The sequence below is a fragment of the Moschus berezovskii genome, chromosome 16 (assembly GCF_049115385.1).
Source record: "Moschus berezovskii isolate FMDL1 chromosome 16, NW_MosBer_1.0, whole genome shotgun sequence".
NCBI lineage: Eukaryota > Metazoa > Chordata > Mammalia > Artiodactyla > Moschidae > Moschus > Moschus berezovskii.
Window position 1 is genome coordinate 86,139,620 of NC_142475.1, and position 24,809 is coordinate 86,164,428.

At 39.3% G+C, this 24,809-nt stretch overlaps 1 protein-coding gene across 2 annotated transcripts in view; it reads right to left on the reverse strand.

The window, feature by feature from the left end:
* The window catches only part of LOC148775308 (frizzled-3-like), a 100,257-nt gene that overhangs the window by 64,871 nt on the left and 10,577 nt on the right, over positions 1-24,809 (reverse strand). The gene's annotated exons all lie outside the window — the stretch shown is intronic.

A 24,809-nucleotide genomic window follows, 5' to 3' on the forward strand; every position in this document is an offset into this window, starting at 1 on the left:
CCTGGCAGTCCAGTGGTTGACTCCATGCTTCCAGTGCAGAGGCCATGGGTTCTATCTCTGATCAGGGAACTAAGATCCCACATGTTGCATGATCAAAAAAACAAAATTAAAAAAAAAGAAGAAAAACAGAAATGACAGAACTACTGTAGTCAATAACACCGAAATCATAAAGATATTCGAGTCCCATTAAGTCATTAGAGATATTTAATAATGAGGCAACAAATGATTATGTTCTCTATATCTTCTAATCCTTTATAAATGGCATTACTTTTATAACCAGAAAAAAAAAAAAAAAAAACTAAGGGAAAGATATCAATCAATACCTTGATTATGTTTTTCTGAATTACTTTAAAATTTTCTTCACTGAAATGTTTTTCTTTTTTCACCTTTTTCATTTCATTCCAAATTCCTAAGGAAATGAACAGCTCTGAGGCATGAAACTTCTGTTCAAAATTATAAGTAACTTCGAAAAGTTCTTAAAAACTGATTAACTAGAAGACAAATAATTTTAAATATGCTGCAAAAGAAGCAATGGTCCATAAAAAATCTATGATTTTCGCACCTACTGCATTCCATATCTTCAGGCCAAGGAACACCAAACAGCTCCATGAGCCTCGAGCACTCACTGTGAGCCCTCTGACAGAGCCTGCGGACGTATGACATGTCCGTACTCCACACAGATAGGAGAACAGAGCACACAGAGAGATGGTGGAAATCCTGACAGCAGTCCAAATTCACCCCAGGGCGGCATGGCCGGGAAAAAGTCCAAACCAAATCATTAGATGGAGAGTTGTACACAAGTCAAAGTTTTCTTCACATATAATATGGCAATATTCTTGTTTTTTTCTGTTTTAGAAGATTTCTGAAGGCAATTAAAATTTTCTGAAGGGAAGTTTTTGTTTTTCTCAACAAAACCCTCTTCACCCTACCCCTAGAGATTCTGATTTGGTTAAGTATGAGGTGTATTGCAGAATCTATACGGATATTTTAATTATTACAGGTGATATTAATGAAAAGGCCTGGCTGAGAATGACAAATAACAATACATACAGTCCATTTTACATAGAAAAACCCACAAAAGATACGTGTCAAATGCTCAGAAACCTGATTATTACTTGGTAATGGGATTACAGAGATTTCAAATTTGTTTTTCTTAAGTACTTCAATTTCTGTATTTTTGTCAACTAACATATATCAATAGGAGAGGAGGACAAAAAATGAAAGGAGAGGGTAGGAGAGGAAGAGCAATCGTTATACACAGTGGGACACATTTTGAGGTGGCAGGTATAGGAAGAGATATCACTTTGGTCTCATATTTTCCTGTTCTTTTTACATTAAAGGCAAAATTTAAAAACACACACTAGAATTCTTTGAACTCTGAAATCACATGATGTAAACAGAGCTAACACTGTAAGCTGATATTAAGGAAACAAAAAGAAAAAAATAGTGGCCCCAAACATAAAACCATACTAAAATCATCATCATAACCACAGGACGGGATCAATTATCCCAAGAAATGTACATCTGTGCTTTTGACTACCAAACATTTTTTTCACATTTATATAATCAGTTTCAGAGTCATTGCTGACTTTTACCTCGTAACATATTTTCACCACAAGGCCTTTCCACTAAGACTCAATCAATTTATTTCTACATTGATATAAAACATTTTCCAGACGCCTTCTATACACAACGCAGTAACAAAACCGAGAGTCACTTAAAGAAACTGGTGTTCAAAGAAGTTAACTGTGTAAGAGATGTGATAACTGATACATAACTGCCGGGAGCCAGCGAGGGAAATCCTACCTGTGGCAAAGGTCAACTGGGGAAGAGGCCTGACGGGCAAAGGCTAATCAGGGCTCGAGGAACCCCCTGGACTTACCTGAGCATCTACCCCAAAGAAAACTGGAGTCTGACTGCTTTACTATCTTACGCCTCTTACCAAGTCCTCTAATACTTACAGGGGCTTCCCCCCAACCACCTTTCTCTGAAAACATTAATTCAGAGCTGTAGTTTAAAAGTTCTCCTCGGCTTAATAGGAGTGTTCCAATCCAAGCCCCTCTGATAGCTTTCTAACTTGCATGACAAGTTTGTCTGGGCTCTTACAACTATGAGTGTGACTGTTTATAGCCTCCCAGCCATGCAAGGACAGAAAGCCTAATATTCTAAAATATAGGAATCTGTTGAAGAAGTTAAAATCATTAGAATAGTACTAGAAAAGATTTCATTGTTGAATCAATGCTTGCTGCAGTTTCCTCTATTGTATCCTTGGAAATATATTAATCCTTTGATTTAACCACATCAGATCTTAAGTTAATAAATTCCTTTCTTGCAGCTCACTACACCGGTGCCTTATAGGAATGTAACTTTGTTATGTGTCTACCACCTAACTTTAGGAAAGTCACCTTAAAAGAAAAGTCTTTTACTTGCTAACTAACCTATTGTCAGGAGAGAGGGCCATAAAACTGTTAGCAGGCCCCCTGGCCAGAAGATGATGTAAATCACCTAAAACTTTTATCACACAAAAATAAGCCCTGATCCTGATAAGGGTCAAGACTGCTGACCCCACGTGATTTTGGTGTGAATCTATACCTCCCTTTCTCTGTTTCTTATGCGCATAACTTAGGGTATAAAAGCAGCACTGGAAAATAAAGTTTTGGGCCTTGCTCACTGAAGCTTGGTCTCCCCGTGTCGTTCTTTCTCTTTTTCCATCCTTTTCTCTATTCTCCTTTTTCCGGTTGAGATCCTTGGAGCACTGGGCCCTCTGAGTTTACTTATCTGCCTGGGCTTCTAAGACCCACTCGAGGGGGTGCCCTGGTGGGGTGCCTCAAGTGATTCGAGAGGGCGCCTGCGGCCTACGTAAACAGAGCAAGCCCTGTGCTGGGGTTTTATTGGTTTCCAGCGTAAACCAAGGAATCATCAGCCCCTGTCTCTCTCTCTCTTTCTCTCTCTCTCTCTGACGCCGACGCCGTTCATCCCGAGGATACCCTGGGCCTTATCGAGGCTGGACCCCGATACATAACTATATGGGACAATCACTTTACCACTTATTATCACTATTACCACATAGTATACAGTAATATATAAAATAACACTATATATAATAGTATATATATACACTATATATAATAATATTACATATATTTATATATAATAACATATAACAAACTATATGCAACCAGCACTTCCAAGCATGAAGAAATCATTTTAAATGAATAACTTTAAATTAAATCAATGTTCCCATCAAGAACAACTTCAAAATACAGGAAAAGTTTTAAAGTATCTCTTGAAGGCTACTAGAGAACTACTGAAGGAAAAGAACTAGACAGACCAGGGATCAGAGAGCAGGGAAGCATGCAGAGGTGGCCCGATAAGTGCGGCCACTTCTCCAAGGAGGTATCTGCTGAACCTGGGTGTAAGGCAAGAGAGGAAGACACAACTTTTGCCCAGGCTGATGCAGGAGAGCCAAGAAACCAGCAGGGCTGTGGTAGTCGTGCAAGATCATAGACAGTACATGCATATATATAACTCAATCACCTTGCTGTACCCCCTGAAACTAACACAACACTGTGAATCGATGATGCTCCTCTATAAAATAAAAATTAGAAGAAAAAAAAAGACTACAGACAAAATTCAAAACAAAAGGGGCAAATGGGTGAACAGGGAAGTTCCGAGGTTTGGGCCTGACACAGAGCTAATTTTCCCTTCAAGATATTTAAAAATTCTGGAAATGCATAGGGCAGGAGGTTAGGAAGCTAAGCACAATGCCTCTGAAAAGCAGAGTGGAGATTTTGGCAGTGTTATCAGTATGAGGAAACATAAATTAGAGGCTCAAGTCCAGCTAGGGGAAATGGGCATAACTCACTCGCAGCTGGAAGCCCCTCCCCTGAGTGACCACATGTCAACAGTGGGGGCAAATGACAGGGAGGCAGAGGCCGGTCAAAACTGAAACCCAGCCTCAACTCAGCTCAGTCCCAAGACGGTAAATGAGAAATATGTTTGAGAAAATAAAAGATGAAGGATTCCAGAAAATTGGAATCGATCATAAGAAGGACCAAGTGGAAATTCTGTAAGTGAAATATATAAATGATGATGTAAAGAGCTCATTAGATATACCAGAAGAAAGAACCTGACAAAATGGAAAACAAGGCAATAGAAAGTATCTAAACCAGAAGCACACAGACCAAAACCTACTGAAAAATACAGAAAAAAAAATAGTAGATGTGTAAAACACATGAAAATGTTTAGGATATACATAACTGCAACCTCAAAAGAGGGAAGAAAGAAGGAACAGAGGCAATATATAACAAGATGATGGTCAAGAATTTGTTAAAACTGATTAAAGACAACCCATAGATCTGGCAACCCGCTCCAGTTCTCTAGCCTGGAAAATCCCATGGACAGAGGAGCATGGTAGGCTACAGTCCATGGGGTCACAATGAGTCGGACACAACTGAACGACTTCACTTTCACTTTTCTATAGATTCAAAAAGTTATGCAAATCTCCAGAAGAATACATGCAAAAAATACACCTAAGCATATCACATTTAAACTGTGGAAAACCAATGAAATATATAGGAAAAACAATGGTGGTGGGGGGCGGGAAGGAAACATACCTTACCTTCAACAGAACAACTACTGCTGGACTTTGGAATGCTAGAAAACAACAGAAAGACTTATTCAGAGAACTAAGAGAAAACAACTGCTCACCATAATACTATGGTCAGCAGAAATACCCTTTAATTAAAGTGAAGGCAAAGTAAAGACATTTTCGGATAGGCAAAAACAGAAAAATTACTGGCCCAAACCTACACTAAAAGATAAAAGTAATCCAAGATGAAAATTCAAAAGGAATTAAAAGCCACAAAAGAGGTGAATGTGTGGGAAAATAGAAATGAATATTCTCTGTAACAACAAAACATAATGCCTTAAAGACATATAAAATACAAAATAATTATGTGTAATAATAAAATGATAAAGACAGGGGTCAGAGGAACACTAATGGGAGAGTGACCAAAGTTATTATTTTTATTAGAATATTGTAAGTCAAGACTACATATCATAATTTCTGGGGTAAGCAATACAAGAATGCACAACTAACTAGGTAATCAGAGAGGGAAATACAGTAATACAAAAGAAGTCAAGACAGGAGAGAGAAAAAGAAAAAGAGTTTGGAAACACTGAAATCGAATGACAAGATGGCAGATTTAACCCAAGTGCCTCCCCAACTGCATTATATATAAATGAACTACCGACTCCATAAGAGAGGAAGATTGCTGGACTAGGTACAAAAAAAAGTTTGCTGACAGGAATGCAAAATGAGGCAACCACTATGGAAAACAGTTTGGCGACTATTCAAGCAGTTAAACATAAAACTCTCACATGACCCTGCAATTCCACTCCTAGGAATTACCCCAAATAACTTTAAATCATGTCTAAGCAAAAATAATCCTGCTTATTTAACTTCTATGCAGAGTACATCATGCGAAATTCCAGACTGAACAAAGCATAAGCCGGACTCAAGACTGCCGGGAGAAATATCAATAACCTCAGATGCGCAGATGACAAGACCCTTATGGCAGAAAGCAAAGAACCAAAGAGCCTCTGGATGACAGTGAAAGAGGAGAGTGAAAAAGTCGGCTTATCCCGCCCTATCTCTCCCCCGGCCCCTCAGGCTAATTCACCAAAAACGACCAACACAAAGGGAAAGAGGAGGGGCACCATGTTCTCTAGGCCTTATAGAAAAGACAGAGTTGTTCCTTTGGCCATTTATATGTGAATCTACAAGAAGGGGCATATTGTAGATATCAAGGGAATGGGTACTGTTCAACAAGGAATGCCCCACAAATGTTACCATGGCAAAACTGGGAGAGTCTACAATCACCCAGCATGCTCTTGGCATCACTGTAAACAAACAAGTTAAGGGCAAGATTCTTGCCAAGAGAATTAATGTGCATATCGAGCATATTAGGCACTCTAAGAGCCAAGATAGCTTTCTGAAACGTGTGAAGGAAAACGATAAGAAAAAGAAGGAAGCCAAAGAGAAAGGGGCTTGGGTTCAGCTGAAGCCCCAGCCTGCTCCACCCAGAGAAGCACACTTTGTGAGGAACAATGGAAAGGAACCCGAAATGTTGGAGCCCATTCCCTATGAATTCATGGCCTGATGGGTGTAAAAATAAAGACCTGGACTGTAAAAAAAAAAAAAAAAAAAAACTTGGCTTAAAACACAACATTCAGAAAACTAAGACCATGACATCCAGTCCCATCACTTCATGGCAAATAGACAGGGAAACATTGGAAACCGTGAGAGACTATTTTGGGGGGCTCCCAAATCACTGCAGATGGTGACTGCAGCCATGAAATTAAGATCACGTGTTCCTTGGAAGAAAAGTTATGACCATCCTAGATGGCATCACTTGCCAACAAAGACATCACTTGCCAACAAGGTCCGTCTAGTCAAAGCTATGGGTTTTCTGGTAGTCATGTATGGATGCGAGAGTTGAACTATAAAGAAAGCTGAGTGCAGAAGAATTGATGCTTTTGAACTGTGGTGTTGGAGAAGACTCTTGAGAGTCCCTTGGACAGAAAGGAGATCAAACCACTCTATCATTAGGAAATCCGTCCTGAATACTCATTGGAAGGACTGATACTGAAGCTGAAACTCCAATACTTTGGCCACCTAATGGGAAGAACTGACTCACTGGGAAAGACCCTGATGCTGGGAAAGACTGAAAGCGGGAGGAGAAGGGGATGACAGAGGATGAGATGGTTGGATGGCATCACCGATGGCACAGGAGTTTGAGCAAGTTCTGGGAGTTGGTGATGGACAGGGAGGCCTGGCAAGCTACAGTCCATGGGGTTGCAAAGAGTCGGACACGACTGAGCGACTGACCTGAACTGAAGCAAAAATGTGTGTATGAATATTCATAACAGAGTAGCGTTATTCATAATTACCAAAAAGAGCAAAGTAAAGCAAAAGCAACAAAGGAAAGGAAATAAAGAAGAGAAGTCAATGACACTGAAATCAGAAAATCAATTAAAAAAAAAAAAAATCACTCAACCTAAGAGATGGTTCTTTGAAAACTTCAGTACAATTGATAGTGTTCTAGTACGAATGACTTAAAAAGACAGAGAAACACAACTTAACCAATTTCAAGAATGAAAAAGAGGGTATTACTAGAGACTGTACCAACATTAAAAATATAATAAGGAAGGACTTTCCTAGTGGCCCAGTGGTTAAGAATCAGCCTGCCAATGCAGGGGACACAGGTTCGATCCCTGGTCCAGGAAGATCCCTCATGCTTCAGAGTGACATGCCCGTGTGCCACAACTACTGAAGCCCACACTCTAAAGCCCAGGCTCTCCAACAAGAGAAGCCAGCACAATGAAAAGCCTAAAACAAACAGTAGCCCCGACACTCTGCAACTAGGGAAAGACTGCATGCAGCAATGACAACCCAGCACAGCCAAAACTAACTTTCACTTTCCAATAAAAATGCTAAAAATATATAAGTAATATTACAAACAACTCTATGAATATAAACCAGACAATTTAGATGAAATAGACCAATTCTTCATAAGTCAAACTACCAAAACTCACCCAAGATGAAACTGATAATCTGAACAGTCCTATAACTATTCGACAAATTGAATTTGTAGTTTAAAATCTCCTGAAAAAAGATATTCAGGCCTGATGCTTTCATTGGTAAAAATCTAACAATTTTAAAAGAATACCAATTCTACACAATCTCTTCCAGAAAACAGCAGAGAACTAATGCGAACAAATTCTGTGAACTTCGGATTACTTAATATTCAGTTCAGTTGCCTAGTTGTGTCCAACTCTTTGAGACCCCGTAGATGGCAGCAAGCCAGGTATCCCTGTCCATCACTAACTCCCAGAGTTTACTTAAACTCATGTCCACTGAGTTGGTGATGCCATCCAACCATCTCATCCTCTGTCATCCCCTTCTCCTCCCACCTTCGATCTTTCCCAGTATTAGGGTCTTTCCCAATGAGTCACTTCTTCCCATCAGGTGGCCAAACAATCTTGCTATGGAGCCAAACAATCTTGCTATTCCAAAGAACAGCAAGGAGAGATAAGAGATCACTTCCTCAGTGATCAGTGCAAAGTAATAGAGGAAAACATTAGAATGGGAAAGACTAGAGATCTCTTCAAGAAAACTAGAGATACCAAGGGAACATTTCATCCAAAGATGGGCTCAATAAAGCACAGAAATGGTATGGACCTAACAGAAGCAGAAGCTATTAAGAAGAGGAGGCAAGAATACACAGAAGAATTCTTTAATATTAAAGCAAAACAAATGTGTCAGTCGCTCAGTCATATCTGACACTTTGCGATCTCATGGACTGCAGCCCAACAGTCTTCTCTGTCCATGGAAAGCTCCAGCAAGAATACTGGAGTGGGATGCCATTCCCTTCTCCAGGGGATCTTCCTGACCCAGGGATTGAACCTGTGTCTCCTGCATTGCAGGCAGAGTCTTTACTTTCTGAGTCACCGAGGAAGCCCAACAAAGATAATACAAAAGATGAAAACTGTAGACTAATACCACCCCCTTAAAAAATGCAAAAATCCTTCATAAAATAGTAGGAAATCAAGTCCAAAAATACATTAAAACCATTATACAACACCATAACTTAGTAGGATTTGTTCCAGAAATCCAAAGCTGGTTCAATATTCCAACATCAATGTAATCCACCAAATCAACAGGCTAACATAACAAAGAGAAAAATCACACGATCATACCAAATGATGCCAAAAAAGCATTCATGATTTTAAAAGTTTTCAGCAGACTAGATATAGAAAGTAACTTCTTCACCTTGACGAACTATATATACAAAAACCCTATGGTAAACATCATACTTTGTGGTGAAACACTGGATTTCTATCTTCAACATTGGAAACAAGGGAAGAATGCCTAGTACCCCCACTCATATTCAGCAGAGTCCTAGAAGTCCCATCAGCACAAAACAAGAAAAGGAAACAAAAAGTGTAGAGACTGGAAAAAGAAAACTGTCCCTATTTGCATGTGACATTACTGTCTATGTAGAACATCCCAAGGAATCTCAAAAAAAAATTTTTAAATTAGTAACAACAACAAAAAACTAATAAAATTTATTAGTCCTAGAATAAGTTCAACAAGGTTGCAGAATACCAAAAAAACATACCAAAAAAAATGAATTTCTGTATACAATTGTGCTTTTATATATATATTGAACATGCAGAAACAAAATTAAAACAATATATTTATAATCCCCTTTATTTTTTAAAAAAGAAACACCTGGGTATATACTTAACAAAATACATATGGCTTGTGGGCTGAAAGGAAGGTATAAATAAATGAACAGATATGTTTTATTAGTCTGCTAGGGCTGCTGTAACAAAGTCCCTCAAACTGAGTGGCTTAAACAACAGAAATTGATTGTGTCACATTTCTGGAAGTTAAAAGTCCGAGACCAAGGTGCTAGCAGAGCCACACTCCCTCTAAGGGTGACAGGGAAAGATACGTTCCAGGTATCTTTCTCAGCTTCTAGCTGCTCCTTGGCTCGTGGCAGCACACGCCTAAGCTTCACACAGCATTCTCTCCATGTTTCTACACGCATCGACGCTCTATGCGTACCTGTGTCTAAAATGGCCTTTTCTAAGACACCTGTCATATTGGAACAGGAGTCCCTCACTACTTCAGTATACATCTGTCTTAACTAATAACATTGAGAATGACCCTATTTTCAGAAAAGGTCACATTCTGAGGTACTGGAGGTTAGGATTTATTAGGGGCACTCAAGGAACTCCGCTGATCGCTCAGACAGTAAAGGATCTGCCTGCAATGCGGGAGACCCAGGTGCAATCCCTGGATCGGGAAGATCCCTTGGACAAGGGAATGGTTACCCACTCCAGTATTCTTCCCTGGAGAGAATTCCATGGAGAGAGGAGCCTGACGGGCTACAGTCCATGGGGTCACAGAGAGTCAGACACGACTAACACTTTCACTTTTCACTTTTCAGGGGGACTCAAGTCAATCCACAACAACACTGTTCATGGATTGGAGATTCAACATCTGACCTCTAGATTTAGTAACATTTCTGTCACAATCCAGTAACACTTTTAGTAGTGTTAGTAGAATAAGGCAAGCTTATTCTAGATTTTATATGAAAAAAAAAAAGTAAAATAAATGAAACAATTTTGGGGAAAAAAAGTGGGAAAAATCCTAATATCCAGTTTTAAGATTTACTATATAGCTAACAAAAATCAAGACACTGTGGTACTGGTGGTGAAATAGATGCAAAGATCAACAGGACAGAATAGAGAACCCAAATATAAATCTATACAAGGACAGATAATGGATTTTTGAGGAAGAAGCAAAAGTAGTTCAATAGTGTAAGAACAGATAGCCTTTCCAACAAATAGCGCTGAAGCGAGTGGCAAAAAAAAAATGAAACTTACTTTATACAAATTAACCCAAAATTGATCATAGATTTAGATATGAGACATAAAGGTATAAAACTTCAGAGAATTTGCAGACCAACTGAAGAGTTCTTATAAATGACACCAAACACACAGTCTCTAAAAGGAAAAAAAAAAAAAACTTGGTAAACTGGACTTTGTTAAAATTTAAGACTTCTATTCTCCTAGACTTTGTTAAAAGGATGAAAAAGCAAGCTATAGACGAGAATAAGCTATTTTACAAACTACATTTCCAATAAAGGATTTGTATCTAGAATATATAAAGAACTCTCAAAGCTCAAAAGTCAAAAACAATTCAACTGAAAATGAACAACAGACATGAACAGACATTTGATCAAAGAAGATATATGAATGGCACATGAAAAGATGTCCAATATAATTAGCCATAAGGGAAATGCAAATTGAAATCACGTAAGATACCACATCATCTGAGAAAAGCTGAATAAAAAAGTGCAAATACCAAATGGTGGTAAGAATGCTGAGAACGTACGTCTCTCATACACTGCTGGTAGAATGTAAAACGGTAGAACTTCTATGGAAAATAATTGAGTAGTTTCTTAAAAATTCAAACACATGCTTATCATATAACCCAGCAATCACACTCCTGGGCATTTATTTACCCAAAAGGAAAATTTATGTCTGCACAAAAGCCTGTACATGATTGTTCATAGCAGCTTTATTTGTAATAGAAAAAGCTGGAAACAACTCATTATCCTTCAGTGGGTGATTAAAGAAACTGCGGAACATCTCTATACTGGAATAGTACTCAGCAATTAAAAACAGTCACGACTGGTACATGAAACAACCTGGAAGGATCTCAACGGTATTATGCTAAATGAAAACAGTCAATCTCAAAAAATTATATACTGTATGATTCTATTTATATAACATTCTTGAAATGGCAAAAGTATAGGGACAGAGAACAAATTAGTCGTTGCCTGGGAATAGGAAAGGGTGGTAGGGAGAAAGGAAGCACAAGAAGGGTGGTAGGGAGAAAGGAAGCACAAGAAAGATGGGTGATAAAAACAGTTTTGTATCGTTTTTGGTGGTGTTTTCTTTTTGCCACACTGCGGGTCTTGTGGGATCTCAGTTCCCCGACGAGGGATCTGAACTCCTGCCCCCTGCAGTGGAAGCACAGTATCCTAACCACTGGACTGCCAGGGAATTTCCACAGTATATTAACCAAAGTGATGGCTACATGAACATATACATGTGATAAAAATGCACAGACAATAAATATACATGTACATGTGCATATACAGACACAAAAATGAGTACATGTAAAAACTGGTGAAATGTGATAAAGGGCTAAAGAGTATACCAATGATAACTTTCCTTTTTTTTTTTTTTAGATCACCTGTGCCTTTAAAATTGTTTATTTATTTATTTGGCTGTGCTTGGTCTTCATTGCTGAGTGCAGGCTTTCTCTAGCTGCAGTGAGTGGGGGCTACTCTCTAGTTGCATTGTGCAGGCTTCTCATTGCAGTGGCTTCTCTTGTTGCAGAACACAGGCTCTAGGGCATAGAAGCTTCAGTAGTTGTGGTACATGGGCTTAGCTGTCCCGAGGCATGTGGGATCGTCCTGGATCAGGGATCAAACTGGTGTCCCCTGTACTGGCAAGAGGATTCTTAACCACTTGACCACTAGGGAAGTCCAATGACCCAGTTTTGATACTAATAGCTACATAAGATAGCAAGAAACTGCCCCTCCAAGCCCCTGGTGAAACTAACTACAGTATATAGAATTTCTACACTACTTTAACTTCCTGAGCTGCTGTTGCTGCTAAGTTGCTTCAGTCGTGTCCGACCCTGTGCAACCCCATAGATGGCAGCCCACCAGACTCCCCCGTCCCTGGGATTCTCCAGGCAAGAACACTAAAGTGGGTTGCCATTTCCTTCTCCAATGCATGAAAGTGAAAAGGGAAAGTGAAGTCACTCAGTCGTGTTTGACTCTTAGCCACCCCATGGCCTGCAGCCTACCAGGCTCCTCCGTCCATGGGATTTTCCAGGCAAAAGTACTGGAGTGGGTTGCCATTGCTTTCTCCCTGTGAGTCTACACCTATTTTAAAGTTTAGGGATTCCCTGGTGGTTCAGTGGTTAAGAATCCACCTTGAAATGCAAGGGACACCAGTTCAATCCCTAGTCTGGGAAGACGCCACATGCCACAGGGTTACTGAGCCAGTGGGCCACAACTAATGAGCCCGAGCTCTGGAGACTGCAAGTTGCAACTATTAAGCCCACGCTCCACGACTACTGAAGCCTATGCACTTTAGAGCCTGTGCTCTGAAACAAGAGAAGCCACTGCATCGGAGAAGCTCTTAAACCACAACTAGAGAAAGACTGTGCACAGCAACGAAGACCCAGTGCCACCAAAAAAAAAAAAAAAAAAACTTCAAAGCTGATACGTGTGTAGACATCATGCATGCAAGCATTTGCATGCCCTAAGGCAGCCTCAGACCCTCTCAGTCCCCAACCATACAACAGCAACTAAGCTGATACTGACATGTCACCATGCTAGTAAAACCTCCATTTGTGAGCCCCATCATGAATTATAAAATTCACTTGAATCACTATTTTGTGCTGCCAGCACTGAGTATAAGGCTTTAAGTTTATGCTTCTGTCACTCACTAGCCAGAAGTATCTTGTGCTATATCTCAGCTAGCATTTATGGACATTTACTACAGGCCGGGCAGTGTTGTAAGTGCTTCACACACCTAACTTAATCTTCTCAACAATCCCATAAGGGAGGTACTATAATCAGTCACACCATTTTATAATAAATGTGAAGAAAAGAAGACATAGAAAGTTAAGGACCTCACCAAAGATCACAGTTACAAAGACAGTCCCAAGAGTTAAACCGTGGCATTCTTATCCAGAGCCCTTGAGCTTATTAACCAGTTTGTTCTCTGAAACCTCTCTAAATTTCAGCTTTTCCTCTATAAAATGCTGCTAATATATATAGATGCATTAAGGAGATCAAACCAGTCCAGTCCATCCTAAAGGGAATCAACCGTGAATATTCACAAGGACTGATACTGAAGCTGAGGCTCCAACACTTTGGCCACCTGATGTGAAGAGCCGACTCACTGGAAAAGACCCTGATGCTGGGAAAGACTGAGGGGAGGAGAAGGAGATGACAGAGGATGAGACGATTGGATGGCATCACAGACTCAATGGAGATGAGTTTGAGCAAATTCCGGGAGATGGCGAAGGACAGGGAAGCCTGGCATGCTGTAGTCCATGGGGTTGCAAAGAGTCTGACACAACTTAGCAACGGAACAACAACAATATAGACAAATAAGAATATATAAAACAGGATACAGCACCTAGTAAATGACAGCTTAAAAAGAGATTAGGAAAGAGGTACAAATTAATAAAGCTGCAGAAGGCCTATTTGATGGGCACGAGGAACCCTGCTCAATTCCCTGTGCTCAACTACCAAGTGAAAAAGTCAACTGTCAACTGGAATTGTGTTTTTCAAAAAGCAAAAGAAAACATGCATTAATCTCTACATCACGACTCTGGGTGAAAGAAACCAGACATAAAAAAGTAGATATTACAGGTACATTCATATAAAACTCTAGAATATGAACACTAACCCACAGTGACAGAAAGCATATCAGTGGTTGCTTACAGCAGGGAGTCAACTCAGAGGGGTGGACTACAATGGGCACAGGGAAGCTTTTGTAGTATAATACTGTTAGTCGCTCAGTCCTGTCAGACTCTGTGCGACCCCAAGGACTGTGGCCCACCAGGCTCTGTCCACGGAATTCTCCACGCAACAATACTGGAGTGGATTGCCACTCCCTTCTCCAGAGGATCTTCCCGATCCAGGGATTGAACCTGGGTCTCCTGCATTGCAGGCAGATTCTTTACTGTCTGAGCCACAGGGACGATTCCCAGGAAGCTTTTGAGGTGATGGACATGTATGATATCTTGATAGTGATGATGGTTTCCCAGAAATATATTTCTGTCAAAACTCAAGCTGAACACTGTTAAATGGGTACAGTTAACTGTATACAAATCATACCTCAACAGAGTTATGCAAAAACAAAAGGCATTCATCTTTTTCAAATAAGCCAACTGCCCTGATTATAACTCTAACAATTTTTAACTTCAGCAAAGTAAAAATTAAATGAGTTAGCCAGCATACTGCCAAGTTGAGAATATATATAAGGAACACAGACTATCAAAGCTCTATAAAGGAGGAAAAAAGAATCTTCAGCTGATAAAATTTTTAAAAGATTCTTACTGAGTACTCCCTTAAGCTGCAGTACTTTTGTTCACTAAATCAAGACCAGGGTATACGAAGTTTACAAACTGAAAAATAACTTTCTAAAAGTAAATTTCTGGCTTCTTCAACAAAGGTGCAAGACAGGGAACCTTCTATTCTTTGTTCAAATTCAAATCAACCAAGCCTTTGTGCTCCGATTCTCTTTCTTGTTTGAAATTTCCATTCCTGCTGACAAGCCTTCAAGCACAGCAACAGCCCAAGCTTAGCAAGGAGTGTGAAAGGGGAACAGAGTCAAAGGCCAAATTTTGATTCATGAGAATCAGAATGCCAATCTCTGTCACTCTACAAAGGGTCTGATAACCATAGAAACTGTATCCTACTGTGTTTGGGAATATTATGACTAAATTCACTAAATGTGAAACCAAATGTGGAACGGCCTTGAAAATTCAAAAATGGTATTCATTCCATTTTAGATCCAAATTAGAGTAAGAAATTATTTTTAAATAGAATAATTTTAAGTTATGTAAAAGAAGATCTTTAAAAATTTTTTTCTAGGAATAAAATTCTAAAGAGAAAAGGTCTAAAACTTTAAGAATTACTTTATATTATATAATATATATATGAATTCTACGTTTGTAAAATACCTTTAGTCCCATAGGTTTGCTTTTCTTTTACAAATTTACTTTGTTAATGTCTTATGACAGCGTATTAAATATTTCCCAATATTAGTTCAGTGAGCTAGTTTCCAGAAATATGACTTTATCACAGGAGTATATTTATCTTAGGTCGCCCATAAAATTTGACTTTTCTTCAGGAAGTAAACTTTTAGCATTTCAAGTATCAAGAATGGTTATGAATTATAGTCTGTCTCAAAAGATAAAACTTTACAAACCAAACTCATCAGAATTAATACTTTAATTTAAAATAAGCATTTTAAGGCATTCTTTTTTTTCTTTTATTTATTTCAATTGGAGGCTAATTACTTTACATTATTGTATTGGTTTTGCCATACATTGACGTGAATCTGCCCCCGTTGTAGTGATCTAAAATTCAAGAAAATCAAACTGTTAAAAGTTTATTTTTTTTCCTAAAGTCAGAAATAACTAAATGCAATTAATTCTCCACTACGTGTGTATTTTTCACGTTTTTCAATTTAGAAGTTTCCTAGTTCCTGGCTCATTTCCCTGTCACACGATAGGTTCTTCAATCCACTTCACCAGGCTGTTGTTTGCTTAGGGAAAACCACCTTATTAATACTAACCTAAATAGAAGACAATAAGTCAGTCTGACTGATAATGCATGTATCCTAAAAATATAAGCCATGAATTTAAAGAATAAATACAGTCAAAGAAATTTCGTTTCCTCAAATGCCTATCCACAAAATGTTTATCACTGGTACAAAGGGGTATTAAATTATAGTATCCTCTTAAAACAACAACAACAACAACAAAACCCTGCCTTTCAAGGTCAATTCAAACATAATCTGCAACTGATCCTTTCCACACATGATCCTTTCTCTTTTGAATCCTCTGAGTACTATATGCCTATTTATGGCATTTACCAAGTTCTTCCTTAAGTTTCATTCGAATAAAAACATATTTAATAAATACTAAGTCTGAGACACTGCAACTGGGAGCTAGACAAAAAAGGACAGCTGGGATTTTTAAAAATAAAGTTTCCGTACTAATTTTACTATTTTGTTTCTTACAAAAAAATCAGAAAACACAAACATTAAATGAAAAACACACAAAACACAAATAAATCATGTTAATTCAAGAACAATCACTGCTGGTCTTGACAAAAATCTTTCCAGATCACTTACTCTACATGAACATGAATACACTTCTTTTCTTCAACAAAAACAGAATGATACCATATACATTATTTTATTATCTATTCCTATTTTTTTCCCTATTAATTAATGTATCAAATTTGGCTTCCCTGGTGGCTCAGTAGTAAAGAATCCACCTGCCAAGTAGGAGATGCTGGTTCAATCCCTGGGTCGGGGAGGTACCCTCGAGGAGGAAATGGCAAACCCACTCCAGTATTCTTGCCTGGGAAATCCCATGGACAGAGAAGCCTGGAGGGATACATCACATACAACCATTAGAATTTGACAGGCAAAGATGGAGATGAGATTATTTAGGCAGAAAGAGAATGAGAGGTCTAGAAGTAAGAAAGCTGGTTAGTTTTATTCCTTTACTATACTACTTACAAGTGTAAATACATAATGTTGAAAGCTTCAAGTCGCTTTGACCTTTTCCCGCTCCAAAAAAAAAAAAAAAAAGGGCAAAGGCAAACACTGTTGTTCACAGGAAAGTGGTATCTTTGGTACTCCTGTCAGGACTACCATTACTAACCCCAACAAACCCACAACTATTGACAATTCCAGGAGATCATGTGCTGAGTACACCTCTACAACACAACCACGACTGACTACCGCCCCTTCCGGAATTCAGTTTATGAAGTTCATTAACTCACTCAGACATTTATTCAGCAGTTATTATGTGTGAGGTACCATGTTAGCTGCTGGCCCTAAAAACATGAATAAGGACCTCAACAGAAAGTTCTGCTTTCAAAAGCAAATGTCCTTCAGCAGGACCTGAACTAAAAAATGAGGACAAGTTCGTACCCAATACAGCGGCTATCATTCCAAAACAAAAACCCAGAAAATAACTACTGTTGGTGAGGATGTAGAGATACTGGAACCCTTGTGCATCGCTAGCAAAAATGTGAAATGGAGCAGGTGCTATACAAAACAGTTCAGCGGTTCCTCAAAAAATTAAACAGGATTATCATGCTATCCTAAAATTTCACTTCTGGGAATACCCAAAAAAAAAAATTAAGTCAAAGACTGGAACAAATATTTATATATCTGTACTCAGAGCAGCTATATTCACAATAGTCAAAAGGTGGAAGGAACTCAAGAGTCTGATGAATCAATGATTAAACTAAACGTTGAGCATAAATATACAATGAAATATTATTCAGCCTTAAAAAGGAAGGAAATTCCGACACTTGTTACAACATGGATGAATCATGAAGACAGTGTGCTAAGTGAAATAAGCCAATCACAAATGGACAAATATTTTATGATTTCACTTAAATGAGGTACTGGAGTCATCAAATTCAGAGAGAAAGAAAAAAAGTAGGACGGTGGCCGCCAAAGGTTGAGGGGAGGGGAGAACAGGGAATTATTGTTTAGCAGGTATAGTGTTTCAGTTGCAGAGGCTGAAAAAGTGCTCAAGAAGGATAGTGGTAATGACATACCAAGGTGACTGTATTTAACTCCACTGAACTGCACACTTAAAAATGATTGGAATGGGGGGATTCCTTGGTGGTCTCATGGTTAGGACTCCGAACTTTCAGTGCCGGGAACTGGGTTCAATCCCTGGTCGAGGAATTAAGATACCACAAGCTGCACGGTATGCCAAAAAACAAACAAGAAAAGATTCCAGTGGTAAATTTTATGTTATATATATTTTGCGTACATGCATGCTAAGTCACTTCGGTCATCTCCAACTCTTTGCAACACTATGGATTGTAGCCTGTCACACTCCTCTGTCCATTGGATTCTCCAGGCAAGAATACTTGATTGGGAAGCCATGTCCTCCTCCAGGGGATCTCCCCCACCCTAGGATTGAACCCACACCTCTTGCATTGGCAGGCGGTTTCTTTACCACTAGTGCAACATGTATATTTTGCCACAATTAAAAAAAAATGCTGAGGAACATTATCTATAAGTGCTACTATGAAATAACCAGGATATACTGTTAAGTAAAAAAACAAGGTAGAGAAAACAAACAGTATGACACTATATCAAAAGAGCGTGAAACAATATATAGCTAGATAGAGATATTATACAGACATTTTCTACAATTACTATAATTTTTAATGGAAGGATAAACAAAAAGCTTTAAAAAAAAAACAACTACCCCCAAGGAAAGGAAAGAATATGGTTAGGATTCAGCTGGTAAAGAATCCACCTGCAGACTCCGGTTCAGTTCCTGGGTCGGGAAGATCCCTTGGAGAAAGGATAGGCTATCCACTCCGGTATTCGTGGGCTTCCCTGGTGGCTCAGATGGTAAATAATTTGCCTGAAATTCGGGAGACCTGAGTTCGATCCCTAGGTTGGGAAAATCCCTTGAAGGAGGGCATGACTACCCACTCCAGTATTCTTGCCTGGAGAATCCCCATGGACAGAGGAGCCTAACAGGCTACAGTCCATTGGGTCTCAAAGAGCCAGACACGATGAGTGACTGCACAGTCCAGAAACTAGACTCCTCTGAATGTACCTTGTCGTATATATCAAGTTTTTAAACACGATTATAAAATAAATTTAAACAAATAAAATTTTAAGTCGTTTCTCAAAATCAAAATGAAACACACACCTAAACTGTGTATTGAGTTAAACCAAACAGAGGAGTACTTAACTCTAAAACACAGTAATCTGACTGCACATCCTTGGTGAAATACATCCTAAGGACATAAGAAATACAAAGAAACTTTACAGGGCTCTCAGTAACGATACTGATATGATTCTGAAATTAAGTACTGTCTGTATATCATAAGCTTTTGGCACGAGAAGAAATAAAAATTCTAAAATATTAAATAAAAACTCTCCAATATTATTTAATTACAAGTTATCAGTAAAAACTCATGCTGCACTGTCCTTTTTTAAAAAAAGTTATTTCCTAGCTCCATCTTTGACGAGACCTATAAATTACTAACCTAGTATCAATAAGCATAGCACCCAGATAGCAGTCTGCAAAAATCCGAGAAAATTCTCTCCAACTAAAAGGAACCAGCACTCCCTAAAGAAAGTGATAATTCAAGTTCTGAGGCAGAATTTTATGAAATAAGGTTGGATCATACCAGAAAGCAAGGAAGCTATCAGAAACCACTAGGGTAGTATCAAAAACACTTAGGAGCTATCTTGAAGAGGTGCTCACTACCAAAAACAGAACAGACTCAGCCACAACAAAATAACAACTGCAGTGAACTCAAACGCATAAAATATGGTAAAAATCCATGAGTTCACAATGATACTTGAAAGGAGAACAATGATATTTGAAAGGAGAAAGATTTCATTAGTCACTTTTGAAAGATTCTTGTGAATCAATTTATTATCCTAAAAACTAACAAAGGAGAACAGTTGCATATTTGCTGTCTTTTTTTTACATAAACTGAACATAAGAGTAATTCAACAGTCCAATAATCAAAATGAGCAAGTTTCTGTTTAAAGTATTCTAGCTGAGAAATGAAGAATGACAGAATATCACCATTTTGCTGCTGCTGCTAAGTCGCGTCAGTCGTGTGCGACTCTGTGCGACATCAGGAACCGCAGCAGGTCAGGCCTCCCTGTCCATCACCAACTCCCGGAGTCCACCCAAATCCATGTCCATCAAGTCGAGGATGTCACCCAACCGTCTCAATCTCTGTCGTCCCCTTCTCCTCCTGCCCTCAATCTTTCCCAGCATCAGGGTCTTTTCCAATGAGTCATCTCTTCGCATCAGCTGGCCAAAGTACTGGAGTTCCAGCTACAACATCAGTCCGTCCAGTGAACACCCACGACAGATCTCCTTTTGGACGGACTGGTTCGATCTCCTTGCAGTCCAAGGGACTCTCAAGAGCATTCTCCAACACCACAGGTCAAAAGCATCAATTCTTCTGCGCTCAGCTTTCTTCACAGTCCAACTCTCACATCCATACATGACCACTGGAAAAGCCACAACCTTGACTAGATGGACCTTTGTTGGCAAAGTAATGTCTCTTGCTTTTTAATATGCTGTCCAGGTTGGTCATAACTTTCCTTCCAAGGACTAAACGTCGTTTACTTTCAAGGCTGCAGTCACCATCTGCAGTGATTTTGGAGCCCAGAAAAATAAAGTCAGCCACTGTTTCCACTGTTTCTCCATCTTTTTGCCATGACGTGATGGGACCAGATGCCATGATCTTAGGTTTCTGAATGCTCAGCTTCAAGACAACTTTTTCACTCTCCTCTTTCACTTTCATCAAGAGGCTCTAGAGTTCCTCTTCACTTTCTGCCATAAGGGTGGTGTCATCTGCATGCTGCTGCTGCTGCTGCTAAGTCGCTTCAGTCATATCTGACTCTGTGCGACCCCATAGATGGCAGCCCACTAGGCTCACCCATCCCTGGGATTCTCCAGGCAAGAACACTGGAGTGGGTTGCCATATCTGAGGTTATTGACATTTCTCCTGGCAATCTTGATTCCAGCTTGTGCTTCCTCCAGTCCAGCGTTTCTCATGATGTCCTCTGCATAGAAGTTAAATAAGCAGGGTGACAATATACAGCCTTGATGTACTCCTTTTCCTATTTGGAAGCAGTCTGTTGTTCCATGTCCAGTTCTAACTGTTGCTTCCTGACCTGCATACAGGTTTCTCAAGAGGCAGGTCGGGGGTCTGGTATTGCTGTCTCTTTCAGAATTTTCCACAGTTTACTGTGGTCCCCACAGTCAAAGGCTTTGGCATAGCAATAAAGCAGAAATAGAAGTTTTTCTGGAACTCTCTTGCTTTTTCCATGATCCAGCGGATGTTGGCAATTTGATCTCTGGTTGCTCTGCCTTGTCTAAAACCAGCTTGAACATCTGGAAGATCACAGTTCAAGCATTGCTGAAGCCTGGCTTGGAGAATTTTAAGCATTACTTTACTAGCGTGTGAGATGAGTGCAATTGTGCGGTAGTCTGAGCATTCTTAGGCATTGCCTCTCTTTGGGATTGGAATGAAGACTGACCTTTTCTGGTCCTGTGGCCACTGCTGAGTTTTCCATATTTGCTGGCCTACTGAGTGCAGCACTTTCACAGTGTCTTCTTTCAGGATTTGAAATAGCTCAACTGGAATTCCATCACCTCCACTAGCTTTGTTCGTAGTGATGCTTCCTAAGGCCCACTTGACTTCACATTCCAGGATGTCTGGCTCTAGGTGAGTGATCATACCATCATGATTATCTGGGTCGTGAAGATCTTTTTTGTACAGTTCTTCTGTGTATTCTTGCCACCTCTTCATAACATCCTCTGCTTCTGTTAGGTCCCTACCATTTCTGTCCTTTATTGAGCCCATCTTTGCAAGAAATGTTCCCTTGGTATCTCTAATTTTCTTGAAGAGATCTCTGCTGCTGCTGCTAAGTCATTTCAGTCGTGTCCGACTCTGTGCGACCCCATAGACGGCAGCCCACCAGGCTCCCCCGTCCCTGGGATTCTCCAGGCAAGAACACTGGAGTGGGTTGCCATTTCCTTCTCCGATGCAAGAAAGTGAAAAGTGAAAGTGAAGCTGTTCAGTCGTGTCCGACTCCAAGCGACCCCATGGACTGCAGCCTATCAGGCTCCTCCCATGGGATTCTCCAGGCAAGCGTACTGCAGTGGGCCGCCATTCCTGTCTCCAAAGAGATCTCTAGTCTTTCCATTCTATTGTTTTCCTCTATTTCTTTGCACTGATCGCTGAGGAAGGCTTTCTTATCTCTCCTTGCTATTGTTTGGAACTCTGCATTCAAATGGGTATATCTTTCCTTTTCTCCTTTGCTTTTCGCTTCCCGTCTTTTCACAGCTATTCGTAAGGCCTTCTCAGACAGCCATTTTGCTTTTTTGCATTTCTATTCTTGGGGATGGTCTTGATTCCTGTCTCCTGTACAATGTCAGCTGTACATTGGAGACAATTGCACTGCATCCTGTACTTGGCAATTTAGACAGTTCAAAATGGTGTGGGAAACTGAGGAATGAGCAATCTTCTTTCTATCAAAAGCCACAATACTCGGGGAAAAGACAGACATCAAGTTAAGAACTTAAGAAACATTTAATGTATGTGTTTATGTAGAAACGCACTTTTTGTAAAGTAAGAAAAATATACATCCTAACAAACTAACAAGGATCTTTTCTCCAATTTAATAAGTGGACATTCACCCCATTTATTTGAACATGTTCCAATTTCAATCGAAGTATTGAGGAGGAATTCTCAATATACAATGAAAGAACACCCAACTTGTTGACTGTGAACAATAATAAGCAAAGTTGAAATAACCCACATTCTGCAATTTCTCTCCTGGCACCCTTAGCTCAATACCATATATTATTTCATTCGAAGCACTCATTTTGATTTCACCAAACATCAGTACAGGAATGAACCTGAGGTAGGCTTGAAGCCTGAGTCTGCTGAACGATGCTATTACCTAAGAAATGTCTTTCAACTCATCCAGTCTCACAAAGAACACTCAAGAATGTGCTGGGGTTACCTGCTCTAATTATTTGCTCCCACTAAAAGCTGACAAGTTGATCCAAAGGTCCTGGGTCAGAGAAAGGAGCATGTCATCAGCAGACAAGTCCTTGTAAGGATCTAAGAATCCTTACTTCTATTTGCAAGTGTGCTGTGTTGATTGCTGAGATTCCATATCCTTCGCTATTATAGAAACTTTACACTCTCAGACTGTCAGGAGACTGTCAGTGGCATCACTATCCTGATATGACAACCAAGCCAACTATCCCCGACATCACTTCACATCACCAAAGCTTTCTCTTTCTCATCTAGGTGCTCTCCCTAGAAGGAGTGAAATTCAAAAAGATGCGGTCTCACTGCCAACAAAATGTCTAGCCTATATGGGCATGTTTGAAGAGAGGACAGAGACAGCTCCCCATGCCACCACCATGAAAGCCCCCGGAGCCCACAATGAGAGATGCAAACTCATCTGAAACGAATACATCGTCCTTCTCGCACTTTCGCTCTAGTGTCACTTAGAAATGACATTTGGAATAGAAGTAACACTGGTGGGTCATCTAGTCTGCATCATGCACTGTGCTAGCTACTTAAATCTCTCATTTAATCCTAATAGCCGTTCAAAGTATTTTTGTTATCAGTACCTTTTCACAAATGATTTTCACAAAGATGCTGAAGTGAAGTCAAGTGACTCAGTCGTGTCCCACTCTTTGCGACCCCATAGACTGCAGCCTACCGGGCTCCTCCATCCATGGGATTTTCCAGGCAAGAGTACTGGAAGTGGGTTGCCATTTCCTTTTCCAGGTCACAGAGATGTTAGGTGACTTAATTTCAAAGTCTGAAAGCTACTACGTGAAAGAGGCAAAAGTTAAACCCAAATCAGTACATAAATCTTTATGACTTATTTCTTACAAACCTATTTGCTGTCCAAAGGAGTTACACTGACTTAAAATTACACCAAAACCAAAGATATTCCTCCTTCATTTTCTTGGTGAGAGAACTGGGTAGTTTTAATACCCGGCAGGGACTACCATGCCCGAACCAAATTCCTATATGAAACCAATACCCATTTTCATATACCCAATCTCACAGTCTATACCAAATCTCTCCTTACCAGTTAGACTGTGTGTAGTCAGTGGAAGAGCAGAAATATTTCATTCAACCTCTACAATATTTTCAAGTATTTGGACTATACAAGTTGCCCTCTGCATTTCAAAATCTATGAATAATAATCTTTCCCAGATTTATGTTCGTTTACTTGGAAGTACTAAACCTTTGAATTTTACTAAAAAATGAAGATTCTAAACCACGTAGTATTCAATTTGCTGAAAGCACTGTAAAAAAGGATTAAAGACTAAAATTAAAAAAAAAAAAAAAACTTTAAATTCTATGTACTATGTAGCTACATTAATATTAGAATATGGGAAAATGGTAAAAGCTATCACTTTCAGAGAACTTACTCCAAAAGTACTGTGCCAAGTACTTTAGAAACACTTCATTTTGTATCTTCCAAAGTGTTAACACTAGTTTACAAGCGAAGTGACAATGGTAAGAAAACTCAAGTAACTTGTCCAAAGTAATACAGATAGAAAGTGGTAGCTGCTGCTGCAGTTTATACAACTCCAAAGCTTTTACCTCTTACTGTCACAGTTTACTGCCCCCTAATTCCTATCTGGTCAACATATCTTTGTCCACAATTCTAAAACCATTATTGAAACACATACGAAATTATTTAAACCTATTATTAACTATATCCATTAATTAGTCACAGCTTCTAAAGTAAAAGAATTAAAAAGTGCCTAAAGAATTACCATTAGAAAAATTCAAGTAAGGCAACAGATTTTCATGAAGCCCTGAGGTCAAGAACAGATA